Source organism: Dryobates pubescens, chromosome 40 (assembly GCF_014839835.1).
Source record: "Dryobates pubescens isolate bDryPub1 chromosome 40, bDryPub1.pri, whole genome shotgun sequence".
Lineage (NCBI taxonomy): Eukaryota > Metazoa > Chordata > Aves > Piciformes > Picidae > Dryobates > Dryobates pubescens.
Window position 1 is genome coordinate 1,133,476 of NC_071651.1, and position 14,328 is coordinate 1,147,803.

Here is a 14,328-nt window from a genome sequence, read left to right on the forward strand (position 1 = left end):
GGGGCCAGACTCTCCTCGGTGGCGCCCAGTGGCAGGACGAGAGGCAAGGGGCAGGAACCTGAGCACAGGGAGTTCCACCTAGACTTGAGGAGGAACTTCTTGCCTTTGAGGCTGCTGGGCCCCTGGAGCAGGCTGCTGGGCACCTGGAGCAGGCTGCTGGGGTAGTTTTGGGAGGGGAAATTTCAACCCACCACCACTGCCCAGAGAGGTGGTGGAGTCCAGGGGGTGGGGGCTGGATGATCTTCAAAGTCCTTTCCAACCCAAACCATTTGAGGATTCTAGGATCAAAAGGTGACCCTTTAAACACAGAGTCACAGAGCCAAGCAGGCTGGAAAAGAGCTCAGAGATCATCAGGTCCAACCTAACACCTCCTGACCGCTGAACCCTGGCTCCCAGTGCCACATCCAAGCCTCTTTTGAACACCTCCAGGGATGGAGACTCCACCACCTCCCTGGGCAGCACATTCCAGTGGCCAATCTCTCTTTCTGCAGAGAACTTTCTCCTCACCTCCAGCCTAAACCTCTCCTGGCACAGCTTGAGACTGTGTCCTCTTGTTCTGGTCGCCTGGGAGAAGAGACCAACCCCCACCTGGCTACAACCTCCCTTCAGGGAGTTGTGGAGAGCAAGAAGGTCTCCTCTGAGCCTCCTCTTCTGCAGGCTAAGCGACCCCAGCTCCCTCAGCCTCTCCTGGCAGGGCTGTGCCCCAGACCCCTCCCCAGCCTCCTCGCCCTTCTCGTCCCCCCGCCGCTGCGCCTCTCGCCCCGGTGCGGAGCGCGGCTGCCTCTGACTGACGCCGCGCCGGGGCTGCGCTCTCTCGCTCGCACCCGCTTGGCTCTCCCGGAGCAGGGAGCAGCCAGTCCATTAAACACTGAGTCATCCTCGGAGGCATTTAATTTTGTGAGGGGCAGCAGTCTGGATAATTAAAGACCTCTGCGTCCGACGCCAGCGGCGGCGCAGGGCTGACCGGCAGAGGCACCCAGCAGCAGGCACCGCGCAGGGAGGTCGCTTCCCCCTCTCCACCTCGCGTTCCGGGGGGGAAGGTGTTTAACCTTTTCCTCCCCCGGAGGAGAGCTCCCTCGGTCAGGTGAGGGCAGGGATGCTCTCTGTTATCGCTGCCCGGGTTAACCGTGCTCCTGATGGGCTCTCCCACGGCAGAGGCTCTCGCCCTCTCTGTCTCTCTCTCTGGAGGTCTTGGCTGATTAAAAGGACAAGCTGTTCGGGGAGCTGGTAACAAAGCCACGAAAGCTTTTAGGCAGCAGAGCTAAAGGCACTGATATCACTGTGCTCTGCGTGGGTGGGCAATGAGACAAGAGTTCCTCCGTGCTGCTGGGGTTTGGTTGGGTTTGGTTGGGTGGTTGTTTTTTTCCCCCCCCTCTCCCCCCGCTTCCCACTACTCATCTTCCTCAACAACTTCTCTTTTGTTTTGATGTCTTTCTATTTAAACCTTCGGAGCTGCACGTGGGATCAAAGAGGAGGCTGAAGCCTTAACAACCAGGCACCTTGCAACACGGGCGTGAGGGACCTGGAGAGACACCAGGAGCGAGGAGGGAAGGTGCCTCAGGTTCTCCTGGGGGGGTTGGCAGCAGGAAGCAGCCCCAAGAGCCTGGAGACAAACTCCCTGAGGCCATCCCCTGCAGGTCCACCTCCTCGGCGCCTCTGGGGGCTGCAGCCCTGGGATTTCCTCCTCCTGCTGCTCCCTGCCCTTGATCTGGGCTCCCCTCAAGCACCTTGGGGCTGTTGCGTTTTACAGCCCACTCCAGGGCTCTTTCTACTCTTTTTGCCCTCCTGGAAGTCTTGGGATCGATCAGCTGCAGTTCTCCAGAGCTGTGAACAGCACTTTGCAGACTGAAGGTGGATGGAAGCCCTGCAGCAAGCCGCTGAGCAGAGCGTGCTGCTTCGTCGGCTCCAGCAATTAGAAGGAGGCAATGCAACACCACTGGCTGCTCCTCGACTGCTGTCCTGAAACCCTCTCCCCGTGAGCCAATTCCACCTAGGCTGCCTCCTGCCATCCTCACTCCTTTTTACCCTGTGACCAGAAAAAGCCTCTCAGCCCGGGGACAGAGCCCAGGTGCTGCTCTGCTGGACTGGAGGGGCTGAAAGCTCACAGGTTGATGGAGTGGGTTGAGTTGGAAGGGAACTTAAAGATCATCCAGTTCCAACCTCGCTGCCATGGGCAGGGACCCCTCTCACCAACCCATTTTGCTCAAGGCCTCATCCAGCCTGGCCTTGAACCCCCTCCAGGGAGGGGCAATATGCTCAGGCTGGATGGGTGAGGTGGAGACCAAACAAACTCATTTCAGAGGATGCTCTGCTGTGGCTGCATGAGGCCAGGATCTGTGTGGTTCCCAGCAGTCCTGCAGAGCTGCCCAAGGCCATCCCTCCTGGTGCCTCACCACTGGCTTCTCATCTCCACCAGAAGCCAAAGCAGGTCTGAAGGGAAACTTTCTGTGCCACCAGTGGCTGTGCCAAGGTTCCTGCAGGTCACCCAGGGAGGTCATGGGTGCCCCATCCCTGGAGGGGTTCCAGGGGATTGCTGGAATGCCTGGGGCTAAAGGGATCCTTGAGCTCTCCCCTGGGTGCAGAGCCAGCCTGTGCCCCCTTGCTGCCTCGCTCCTCTGATGCCATTTCCCTTGCCTGTGCTCCCCTGGCTGCTCGTCCCTGCGTCCTTGTCCCTGCCACAGAGCCCCTTCAGCTCACATTTGCTTTTATTCCCTCTGACACCAGCTGTGGTCACAACAAAGCTCATTAAGGAAATGCTGAGGATAGCTGGAAGGGGAAATGGATCCCTCCCAGCTGGGAAGTGCCAGGTTGGGCCAGGCAGCAGCGTGACCCCGAGCACCGCGGAGCCCTCCTGGAGAAGGCAGCTCCTGGGTCTGGGACCCAGGAGCCTGGAGCCAAAGGGGTTAACAAAAGCATCCTCCAAAGAGCACCAGGGGAGCTGCATTTCAGTATCTAGAAGGGATCTACAGGGAGGCTGTGGAGGGGCTGCTGTTCAGAAGGGCTGGCAGTGACAGGAGGAGAGGCAATGGCTCCAAAGGGGAGCAGGGGAGGTTGGAGTTGGACCTCAGGAGGAAGCTCTGCACAGGGAGGGTGGTGGAATACTGGAGCAGGTTGCCCAGAGGAAACAGAACCACAGAATGGAAGGGACCTTAAAGATCACCCAGTGCCAACCCCCTGCCATGGGCAGGGACACCTCCCACCAGCACAGGTTGCTCAGGGCCTCATCCAGCCTGGCCTTGAGCACCTCCAGGGAGGGGACAGCCGCAGCCTCCCTGGGCAGCCTGTGCCAGGCTCTCCCCACCCTCACTCTCAAGAATTTCCTCCTCCTCTCCAGTCTCTCTCTGCCCTCTCCCAGCTCAAAGCCATTGCTCCTCATCCTGGCACTCCCAGCCCTTGTCCCAAGTCCCTCCCCAGCTCTCCTGGAGCCCCTCCAGGCACTGGAAGGCTGCTCTGAGGTCTCCCAGGAGCCTTCTCCTCTCCAGGCTGCACAGCCCCCAACTCCCCCAGCCTGTCCCCACAGGGGAGGTTCTTCAGCCCTCTTGATCATCTTCGTGGCCCCCTCTGGCCCCGTTCCAACAACTGCAGGTCCTTCTTGTGCTGCTTCTGTGGCTGAGGTCCCATCCCTGGAGCCACTCAAGATCAGCCTTGCTGCCTCCCCGGGCAGCCTGCCGCAGCTGGAGCTGTCCCTGCCCGGCTGGGTTGGACAGGACGACCTTTGAGGCTCCTTCCCAACCGATGCAATCTGCGGCTCTGCGAGCAGGGAGCTGCTCTGCTCTCTTGAAAGCTGCCAAACAAACCCAGGCACTGCTTCAGCCTCTGCCTTTCCCTGCAGCAGGGAGGAGGGAGAGCAGCTCTCAGGCTGAGGAGACAAAGGCAGCGCAGATGGGTGCTGGGGGACCCTGCGAGCGCCACGTGCTCTGCGCTGCTCTGCTCCCAGCTAAGCTGAGATTTGCTGCTCCAGCTCCCTGGCAGCGGCTGGGGGTGACCTGGGGGAGGATTCCTGGCAGCTCCAGCAGGGCCAAGACGAAAAGGGAAGAGGAGAACCTGCCTGGGAAGGGCTCCAGTGCGCTCGCTCCCTCCTCGGGGCCCGTGCCCTGCTCCTCCAGGAGGGATTGTGCTGTGCAGGGAGGGGATATGGCACTGGATGCTCCTGGCATATAGATCAGCTTCTCCTCTTCCCAGCAGCTGCCTGACACGCAGCGGTCCAGCAGCTCCAACAATGAGGTCTCACTTGGCTTCTGCTGCTCCTGTTTGCCTCCCAGAAGGAATTAAGCAGAGATTCAAATCCCCCCCCCCAAACCAGGGAGTCGTGGAATGGGCTGGGGGTGGAAGGGACCTCGAAGCTCAGCCAGCTCCAACCCCCCTGCCATGGGCAGGGACACCTCCCACCAGCCCCAGCTTGCTCACCCAGCCTGGCCTTGAACACCCCCAGGGAGAGGGGGCAGCCACAGCCTCCCTGGGCAACCTGCTCCAGTGTCTCCCCAGCCTCCCTCCCAGGGCTTCCATTCCCATCTCCAGTGTCTCCCCAGCCTCCCTCCCAGGACTTCCATTCCCATCTCCAGTGTCTCCCCAGCCTCCCTCCCAGGGCTTCCATTCCCATCTCCAGTGTCTCCCCAGCCTCCCTCCCAGGGCTTCCATTCCCATCTCCAGTGTCTCCCCAGCCTCCCTCCCAAGACTTCCATTCCCATCTCCAGTGTCTCCCCAGCCTCCCTCCCAGGGCTTCCATTCCCATCTCCAGTGTCTCCCCAGCCTCACTCCCAAGACTTTCATTCCCATCTCCAGTGTCTCCCTAGCCTCCTTCCCAGGGCTTCCATTCCCATCTCCAGTGTCTCCCCAGCCTCCCTCCCAGGGCTTCCATTCCCATCTCCAGTGTCTCCCCAGCCTGCCTCCCAAGACTTCCATTCCCATCTCCAGTGTCTCCCCAGCCTCCCTCCCAAGACTTCCATTCCCATCTCCCCTCATCGATGCTGGTGGCTGCAGTGGCTCTGGTGGAGCCAGGTCCAGGGCTGGGGGGTGCTGGCTGGTGTGAGCTTGGTGTGTGGTGAAAGGGCTGATGGAGTTGGGCAGCCTGGAGCTGCAGCCAGCGTTGGAGGGGCACTTGCTGGGCCCTGGCATGGCCTTGCTGCTGTCCTCCTACCCCAGCAATGCCACAATTCCCCCATTAGACTCGAGGGAAGGGGATTGCTACCTTCCCCCAGCAGCCAAGCCCATTCACAGAGCAGATGGAGCCCATCTTGAATGTGCAGTCTCAGCAAAGGCAAAGCCAATCAGTGAGTTAATTACCAGCACGTTATGAGAGCACCAGGGATTCCCAGGGGATGGGGGAGCTGAAGCAGCCCTTGGCTCCCTACCCACAGCTGCAGGAGCCACACGTGCCAGGGGGGCTGGAGGGACCAGGCTGGAGCTGAGCTGCTCTCCCCCGGGGACAGCCTGGCTGTGAAAGCCCCCAGAGGAGCAACGTGGAGCTCTGCAGATGTCACCCAAGCCATGTCCCTCCCTCCCCTGAGGTCTTCCTGGCTGTGTCTGCTGGGGTGGATCCGTGGGGGGGCTGTGAGGTGCTGAGCAGTGGCTGCTCTCCCAGAGAGAGCTGTGGCTCTGTGAGGACATGAACACGGCCAAGGGCAGAGCATCTTCGGCCTCATGAACAACCCAGGGGCACAGCAATGCACCCAAGGGTGTGGAGCTGCTGCAGAGGGGCCCAGAGGAGGCCACAAAGATGAGCAGAGGGCTGGAGCAGCTCCCCTGTGGGGACAGGCTGGGAGAGTTGGGGCTGTGCAGCCTGGAGAAGGCTCCAGGGAGACCTCAGAGCAGCCTTCCAGTGCCTGGAGGGGCTCCAGGAGAGCTGGGGAGGGACTTGGGACAGGGGCTGGGAGTGCCAGGATGAGGGTGGGGAGACACTGGAAGAGGTTGCCCAGGGAGGTTGTGGCTGCCCCCTCCCTGCAGGTGCTCCAGGCCAGGCTGGATGAGGCCCTGGGCTGGTGGGAGGTGTCCCTGCCCGTGGCAGGGGGCTGGAGCTGGATGAGCTTTAAAGTCCCTTGGACCCAAACCATTCTCTGACCTTCTGCCTTTGTCTCACTGCTGAGCAAACTCAGGAGAGGATTGCAGCAGCTCCTAAAGCCTGGTTTAAAAGAGCCAATTTTAGCAAGCCTTGAAAGACCTCTGGGCCCTCACTTGGTGCTTTTGGGGTGGTTTGGCCACCTCTCCTGGCCCTGCAGTGCCTGCCCAGCTGTGCAAAGGGCTCTCCAGCCAACACTCCTCCCTGGAGGCAGTGTGCTCAGCCCTGGCAGCCTGAGGAGGTGGATCTGCTGCTTTGCCTTCCTTGGTGCTTCTGTTCTGCTCCCCAGCAGCTCAGCTAATACAGCCTGGACTCCCCCAGTGGCTTCAAACTCCATCTCCCTGGGCTGGCTCACAGCTGCCATCCACCTCTCCCCTGGCCACATTCAGCCTGGGAGGTAAGGATGGCCCTGGGCTGAGTTCCTTCCTTCCCCAGCAGCTGCCAGCTCTGCTGCCCCCTCCCCCTTGACCAATATTGGGCAAAGATTTGGCTGCCAGTGTGCTGGAGACAGAGGTCCAGCCCCTGGCAGACCTCCTTCCTCCCTGCCTTTTGTCTGCTCCTCTGTCCAATTTGTTCCCCAAGCCACCTGCTGGCTCCTCCCAGCCCTGCTCCTGCTCCCCATTAGTGCTGAACCTCGGAGTCAGCTCCCCCCTCCCCGTGCCCAGCCTGGGCTGGGAGCTGAGGGCTGAAGGAGAGGAGCTGCCATTTCCAGGCCTTGAATTGGCATCGATCTGGGGATCAATAGCAGACTCTGCCTTGGCTCAGCGCTCTCCTGGGGCTCCAGGATCATCTTCCCTGGTGTGGCGTGGGTGCTGAGGTGCTGCCCTGCCATCCACCAGCCCATCCTTGGCAGCAGAGCCCAAAGCAGGGTTTGGGGCACCAGCTCACACAAGGCAGAGCACCAGAGGGCCCTGTGTGGCAGCTTAGGTTGGGTGCCTCAAGCCAGGACCCTGTGGCTGGCCTTAGCCTCGCTAAGGATCCCTTTTCCCTCTCTGCAGCCAGGCTGGGTGAGCACAGGCTGGGGTGCCAAGAGAAGGGCCAGAGCCTGGGAGGCATCACCCTGCTCTGGCAGGGAGGTTGGACTCAATGAGCTTTTGGAGTCCCTTCCACCCCCCCTTAACCTTCTGAGGCTCTGTGATCATCAGGGGCTGCGCTGCCTCCTGCCCACCCATCACAGCTTGGTCTGCAGGACCTGGCTCCTCCAACTCAGAGACCCTCCAGCAGCTCCCTGATGGTGGACAGGCAGAGGGTGAGGCCAGCAGGAGCTGTCAGCTGAGGGATGTGGAGAGGTCTTGGATGCCAGGGAGGGTGCTCAGAGCTGGTGGTCTCTGGGAGACCCTGCAGGCAGAAGCCCTGAAGCTGCAGCTGGCTGTGAGCTTTGCTCCTGAGCCAGCTTCACACTTCAGGGTGGCTGCAGGCAAGAGGGCAGGCAAAGGCTGTTGGCCTGGGTGGTGAGGGGGAAACAGAGGAGGGAAGGTCTCCAGCAGCCTTACCACTGAGTACAGATCTGGCTGGCAGCATCTGCTGGAGCTGGTGTCCCCCTCCTGCCTCCTCTCTGCAGCAGCCTGAGGGTTGTCTCTCTTCTGGGAAGATCCCAGCTAAAAGCCCTGAGTGGTGCTCAGGTCTGGGAGGGTTTGGGCTCAGGAGTGGCTGCTTGGTGCTATCCTGCTGGAGGAGCAGCTGCTGCCCCCAGCAGCTTCAGCTGTCACTGAGCTCTGCAGGTCCCTGGGCTTGCCCAGCTTGGGGGTGGCTCTGGGGCCGTGGTCTTGATCCCTGTCCCTCCTAAAGCCCTAAGAAATGTCCTCTAAAGTGCAACAAATGATGCTCTGATTATCTGCTGGCTCCTAATGCTCCTCCCTGGAGATAACAAGCTGCCATTTCCCCCCCTGGGCCATACAATAATCGTCCCAATTAATCCCAAGCAGTGATTATTAAACTCCTGGCACTGCTTTCATTCACAAGGCACAAAGGATGAAGCAGGTGTCTGTGTTCAGCCTTTGCCCGGGGGTGACCAGGGGGATTTCTGCTTTGTTCTGGGGCAAGAAACCCTCAGAGGCTGTGGAGAGCCCTCTGTGGCTTTCCTGCTCCCTGGGGCACAGTTGCTGCCGAGAAGGGTCCAGAGGAGCTCCTGGTGGTCGACCCAGCCCAATGCAGTTGGTGCTTGGTGGTGCTGGGGGTCCCAAAGGACGCTGAGGGTTGGAGCAGGTCCAGAGGAGGGCAGCAAGGAAAGGGCTGGGGAGCAGGGCTGGGGAGGAGCAGCTGAGGGAGCTGGGAGGGTTGAGCCTGGAGGAAAGGAGGCTGAGGGGAGAGACCTCCTGGCTCTCTGCAAGTGCCTGCAAGGAGGTTGGAGCTAGGTGGGGGTTGGGCTCTTCTCCCTGGCATCAGGGGGCAGAATGAGAGGAAACAGCCAGGGGAGGCTCAGCTTGGCCATGAGGAACAATTTCTGCCCTGCCAGAGCGGTCAGGGGCCGGCAGAGGCTGCCCAGGGAGGTGCTGGAGTCCCCATCCCTGGAGGTGTTCCAGACCCCCGTGGCCATGGCCCTTGGGGGGGGGGGGCAGGGTTTGGTGGCCCCAGGGAGGGGTTGGGTTGGTGCTGGGCTTGGATGATCCCAACCCAACCAATTCCACAGCTCCGTGAGGAAGCTTCCAGCTCTCTGCGAGAGCAGAGCAGAGAGGGATGACCAGGACAGAGGGAGGCAGTGCTGGTGAATTATGCATGACACGGGGAGGAGAGCTCTTATCTGCATGGACAAAGGTCTGTGCCAGGCAGCCCAGCTCTCCACTTCACCTGCACCTTCCTTTCGCCGGCGCTTTATCTCCGCTCCCAGCTTGTAACTCAAGCCCCAAAAAAAAAATCAGAGGAAGCTGGGAGATTAATTTTCTCTGTGTGCATGGCAAAGGAGAGGGGACACAACTCTCCCTCCAGACTCCCAGCTGCTTAATCCCCCCCCACCGAGGGCTGCCGAAGGAAGAGGCGAAGCATTTATCAGCCGCGCCCAAGGTCGCTGCCGGGCCGAGGGGCGCCGGCGGCTGCCCGGCGGCCCCCGACGAGCAGGGGGAAGGCTCTGGCAGCTGGCCCCGGGGCTCTGCTGCAGCCTGGGGGAGGCAAAGCAAGCCAAGGCTGCCCCAGTGCAGAGAGGGGATTGTGCCACGCAGCTCTGCTGGGGTGAGACCTCGCCTGCCGTGCTGTGCCCAGCCCCGGGGCTCCCGGCACAAGGGAGGTGTGGGCAGGGGGCACGGGGGAGGCCAGGAGGGTGATCAGAAGCTTCCCTATGGGGACAGGCTGGGAGCTGGGGGATGGCTGTGAGGTGCTGAGCAGTGGCTGCTCTCTCAGAGAGAGCTGTGGCTCTGTGAGGACATGAACACGGCCAAGGGCAGAGCATCTTCGGCCTCATGAACAACGCAGGGGCACAGCAATGCACCCAAGGGTGTGGAGCTGCTGCAGAGGGGCCCAGAGGAGGCCACAAAGAGGAGCAGAGGGCTGGAGCAGCTCCCCTGTGGGGACAGGCTGGGAGAGTTGGGGCTGTGCAGCCTGGAGAAGGCTCCAGGGAGACCTCAGAGCAGCCTTCCAGTGCCTGGAGGGGCTCCAGGAGAGCTGGGGAGGGACTTGGGACAGGGGCTGGGAGCGCCAGGGTGAGGGTGGGGAGACACTGGAAGAGGTTGGCCAGGGAGGTTGTGGCTGCCCCCTCCCTGGAGGTGTTCCAGGCCAGGCTGGATGAGCAACCTGGGCTGGTGGGAGGTGTCCCTGCCCATGGCAGGGGGTTGGCACTGGATGAGCTTTAAGGCCAATGGACTGAACCTGGAGCAGGGAAGATTTTGGTTGGACATCAGGAGGAAGTTCTGCACGAGGAGAGTGGTGAGATAACTGCAACAGGTTGCCTGGAGCTGTGGCTAAGGCTCCATCCCTGGAGACCCTGGAGATCAGGCTTGATGTGGCCCTGGACAGCCTGCTGGGGCTGGAGCTGTCCCTGTTGGCTGGCAGGAGGTTTGGACAAGATGGTCTTTGAGGGTCCCTTCCAACCCAGCACAGCCTGGGACTCCGTGCATCTGTGCCCAGAAGGACCTGGGGCGTTCTGGAGAGCCTGAATTTCGCCCCCCTGCCCTGCCCCCACTCCTGACCTCTGTGTCCTTGCAGCGTGGGAGCCCTCAGGGCTGAGTGCTGCTCAGATATTTAAGGGATGACAACTGTGTTGATACCGAAAAACCGGGCAGAGATCCCTCGGGTTTAGCGCAGGGAACGTCGGCTCAGCTCTTATTTCCCACTCCCCCCTCCCTTAGCTTACTCCCTGGCTTAAATGAAATCATAAATATCAGCCCACAAAGGTCCTTTGTCACCGCACCGAGCTCCCGGCGACAAGAGGTCATTCATTACACGCCAGACGAAGGCAATAGAGACTCCCATTGTTATTTAATGAGTTCAGGGTAGGTCCGGGGCTCCTCCGCTGACATTAAAGCGCCGCTTCCCTGGGAGGAGCAGGGAGGATGGAGCTGGGGTCGCCGCGGACAGGTTTGCCTGAGCCCCTCCAAGTGCTCTCTTTGCCCCGAGGTCAGCCGCTGCCGCAGGGATCATCCCGAGGAGCTGGCAGTTAAAGCCCGGCTCAGCCTTAGGACCCGCAGAGCAGAGGCAGCTGACGGAGAAAGCAGAGAGTCAGACAACTGTTTGGGTTGGGAAAGCCAAGGTCCCGGCATCCACCCGACCCCACCACGGCCCCCAGACCACGGCCACAGGGTTCCTGAGCACCTCCGCGGACGGGGGCTCCACCGCCCCCCTGGGCATCCTGAGCCACTGCCTAACCACTCCGAAGCTGGAGATCTTTCCTCATGTCCAACCTACCCCTCCCCTGGCACAGTTTCAGGGCCATCTTCTCTCATCTTCCCCTCAGGGAGCTGCACAGAGCCAGAAGCTTTCCCCTCAGCCTCCTCTCCTCCAGCCTCAACCCCCCTCCCCCCCCCACCAGCTCCCCTCAGTTGCTCCTCCCCAGCCCTCTCCTCCAGACCCTTCCCCAGCTCTGTTGCCCTCTCTGGCCCTGCTCCAGCCCCTCCATGTCCTTCTTGGAGTGTGGGGCCCAGAACTGACCCAAAGGTTCCAAGTGTGGCCTCACAGCGGGGTTGTGGGGCACCATCCCTCCCCCGTTCCTGCTGGCCAGGCCATCACCTTTGGCACCTTCCTCATCCAGTGCCCAGGCAGAGAGTGCCCTGGCAGGGTGTGCCCAGGCAGTGTGTGCCCAGGCAATGAGTGCCCAGGCAGTGTGTGCCCAGGCAGTGTGTGCCCAGGCAATGAGTGCCCAGGCAGGGTGTGCCCTGGCAGGGTGTGCCCTGGCAGGGTATGTCCAGGCAATGAGTGCCCAGGCAGGGTGTGCCCAGGCAGGGTGTGCCCAGGCAGGGTGTGCCCAGGCAATGAGTGCCCTGGCAGAGAGTGCCCTGGCAGGGTATGTCCAGGCAGTGTGTGCCCAGGCAGGGTATGTCCAGGCAATGAGTGCCCAGGCAGGGTGTGCCCAGGCAGAGAGTGCCCAGGCAGGGTGTGCCCAGGCAGAGTGCCCTGGCAGTGTGTGCCCTGGCAGTGTGTGCCCAGGCAGAGAGTGCCCAGGCAGTGAGCGCCCTGGCAGTGAGCGCCCAGGCAGTGAGTGCCCAGGCAGTGTGTGCCCTGGCAGTGTGTGCCCAGGCAGAGAGTGCCCAGGCAGTGAGCGCCCAGCGCTCCTCGCAGCCCAGCGCCAGCTGAGGGGGGGCCCCGCAGCTCCACCCGACGGCATGAGCCTGATGCCATCTGCTGGCCCCGCAGCTCCGGCCAAGCCACCGGGAATGAGTTATTAACTCCTCGAAATGCCTCAGCTTCCTCGGGCTGCCCTCCCTGCCCAGCCTGAGGAGGTTTTCCTCAAGCTCCTGAACCATTCCCGTTGGAGATAAGCTAAGATAAAGCTTTTTTTTTTACCGCCCCCGCCCCGGAGAGGGTTCGATGTCTTTCCCCTTCTTCTGCCTGCGTCTGAAGGAGTGTTTGTGAAGAGCATCACACCCTAACTGGGTCTGAATTAAAAGGAACTTAATAAAGGCTTCCCCCGAGCACAAAAGCTGCACAAATGGCTTTGCAATTCCGGAGTTAATTAGGCGGGAGCCGGGCAGAGACGTTCGCGTTTGAGGAGCTCCGTCGGGGAGGGGAAGGTCGGTGGTTAGCGCAGGGGCTGCTCGTTAGCACCTCGAGGCACCAGGGCAGGGCTCTTGGCTTTCTGCCCCGAGGAATCGGCGGCCTGGGGTCAGCAAGTGAGCCCAGAGATCCCAATCCCAGCGCGGGGTCGCCGAGGGCCGCCCGGCGAAGGAGGTTTTGGTCGGCTGGAGGGGGCGGGAGGGGCTAAAGACCGAGCGGAGCAAGCCCGCAGGAGGAACTGGAGGCGAATTTCTGCTTGGAAATGTGAAGTGCTTCCGCCAGTAATCGCCAGAATCATCAAATTAGCATAAATTCTATTAACAGTTTCCCAGATGAGACGTTTCAAGGCTTCTCCCTCCCTCCCTCCCTTCCCTTCCCTTCCCGGGCACAAACAAAAGAGAATATAATTACATTGCAATAAAGCAGCTCCTTGAAAAGGCTTCAACCCTTTTGCCTTCTGCTTCTGCCAAGGGAATAAAGCCCTGCAGGAAAGGTGCTTCTCACCTCTCTGCTCTCATCAGGACATTAATCAATCAGGCAAGGAGGAAAAAAAAAACCCCAAGGAGCAAAGCTTTCAGGGTCCAGGATGGGATGGAGCAAGTGGCAAGCTGCCCATCTGCCACATCCAGGTGAGGAGGGGCCACGGAATGCCCAATCAGAGAATCAAGGAGGTTGGAAAAGACCTCAGAGGTCGTCAAGTCCAACTTATCACCCAGCACCTCCTGACTAACTAAACCACAGCTCCAAGTGCCACATCCAATCCCTTCTTGAACACCTCCAGGGCTGGGGACTCCACCACCTCCCTGGGCAGCACATCCCATGGCCAACTCCTCTTTCTGGGAAGAACTTTCTCCTCACCTCCAGCCTAAACCTCCCCTGGCACAGCTTGAGACTGTGTCCTCTTGTTCTGCTGCTGGGTGCTTGGGAGAAGAGCCCAACCCCCAGCTGGCTACAACCTCCCTTCAGGTGTTTGCAGAGAGCAAGAAGGTCTCCCCTGAACCTCCTCTTCTGCAGGCTCAACAACCCCAGCTCCCTCAGCTCATAGTGCTGAGCTCAAGCTGAGCTGTTGCTGGTTTGCTTTTGCTGCCAAACCTGAAGCAAAGGACAAAAAAGGTCGGGTTGGGGTTGGGGGTGGAGAAGGTTCAACATTTAAGCTCTCCCAGACACCATGCACCCACACCTCCCCACTTCCCAGAGACTGTTTACAGTGAGGGGGGTTGAGACCCTGGAACAGGTTGCCCAGGGAGGCTGTGGATGTTTCCCTTCCCTGGAGGTGCTCAAGGCCAGGCTGGATGCAGCTTTGCAGCAACCTGGGCTGGTGGGAGGTGTCCCTGCCCATGGCAGGATGGGGTTGGGACCGGGTGGTCTTCAAGATCCCTTCCAACCCAAACCATTCTGGGTGTTAGAGGAGGATTTGGAAGCAGGACAGCTGACCACGTGTGGAAGAGCTCTCATCTGCATGAATGCTGAAATCCCAAGGCAGTTACTCACTGCAAGCACTGTGGGGGCAACCATCTGAATGTGTCTTCACTGGGGTGAGAGCCCAGATGGCAATTTAAAAGGGAAGAGGATTTGCTCATGAGCAAAAGCCTCCTTGACCCTTAAGAGCAAGGCCAAGCCAACTCACCTGCCTGTGAATCAGATCTGCCCATGGAGACATCTTGGCTCTGAAGATTTAGCTGCAGGCAGGAGCTGCAAGGAGGCCCTGTGAGGCTGACACTGCAACAGCTGAAGCCCCTCAGAAATGGGGGTGCAAGAAGTGCTGGGGTGTGCTGTGCTTGTGCAAGAGGCTCTCAGCAGAGCCACGTGCACCTTTCAGCCTCCAATTTGCTGTCGGACTTGATGATCCTTGGGGTCTCTTCCAACCTCATTGATGATTCTGTGAGTCCAGATTGGGGCAAATTGGGGGTTTTTGGGGTGATTTTCCAATTTGCTGTCGGACTTGATGATCCTTGAGGTCTCTTCCAACCTCATTGATGATTCTGTGAGTCCAGATTGGGGCAAATTGGGGGTTTTTGGGGGTGATTTTCCAATTTGCTGTCGGACTTGATGATCCTTGAGGTCTCTTCCAACCTCATTGATGATTCTATGAGTCCAGAATGGGGCAAATTGGGGGTTTTTGGGGTGATTTTCCA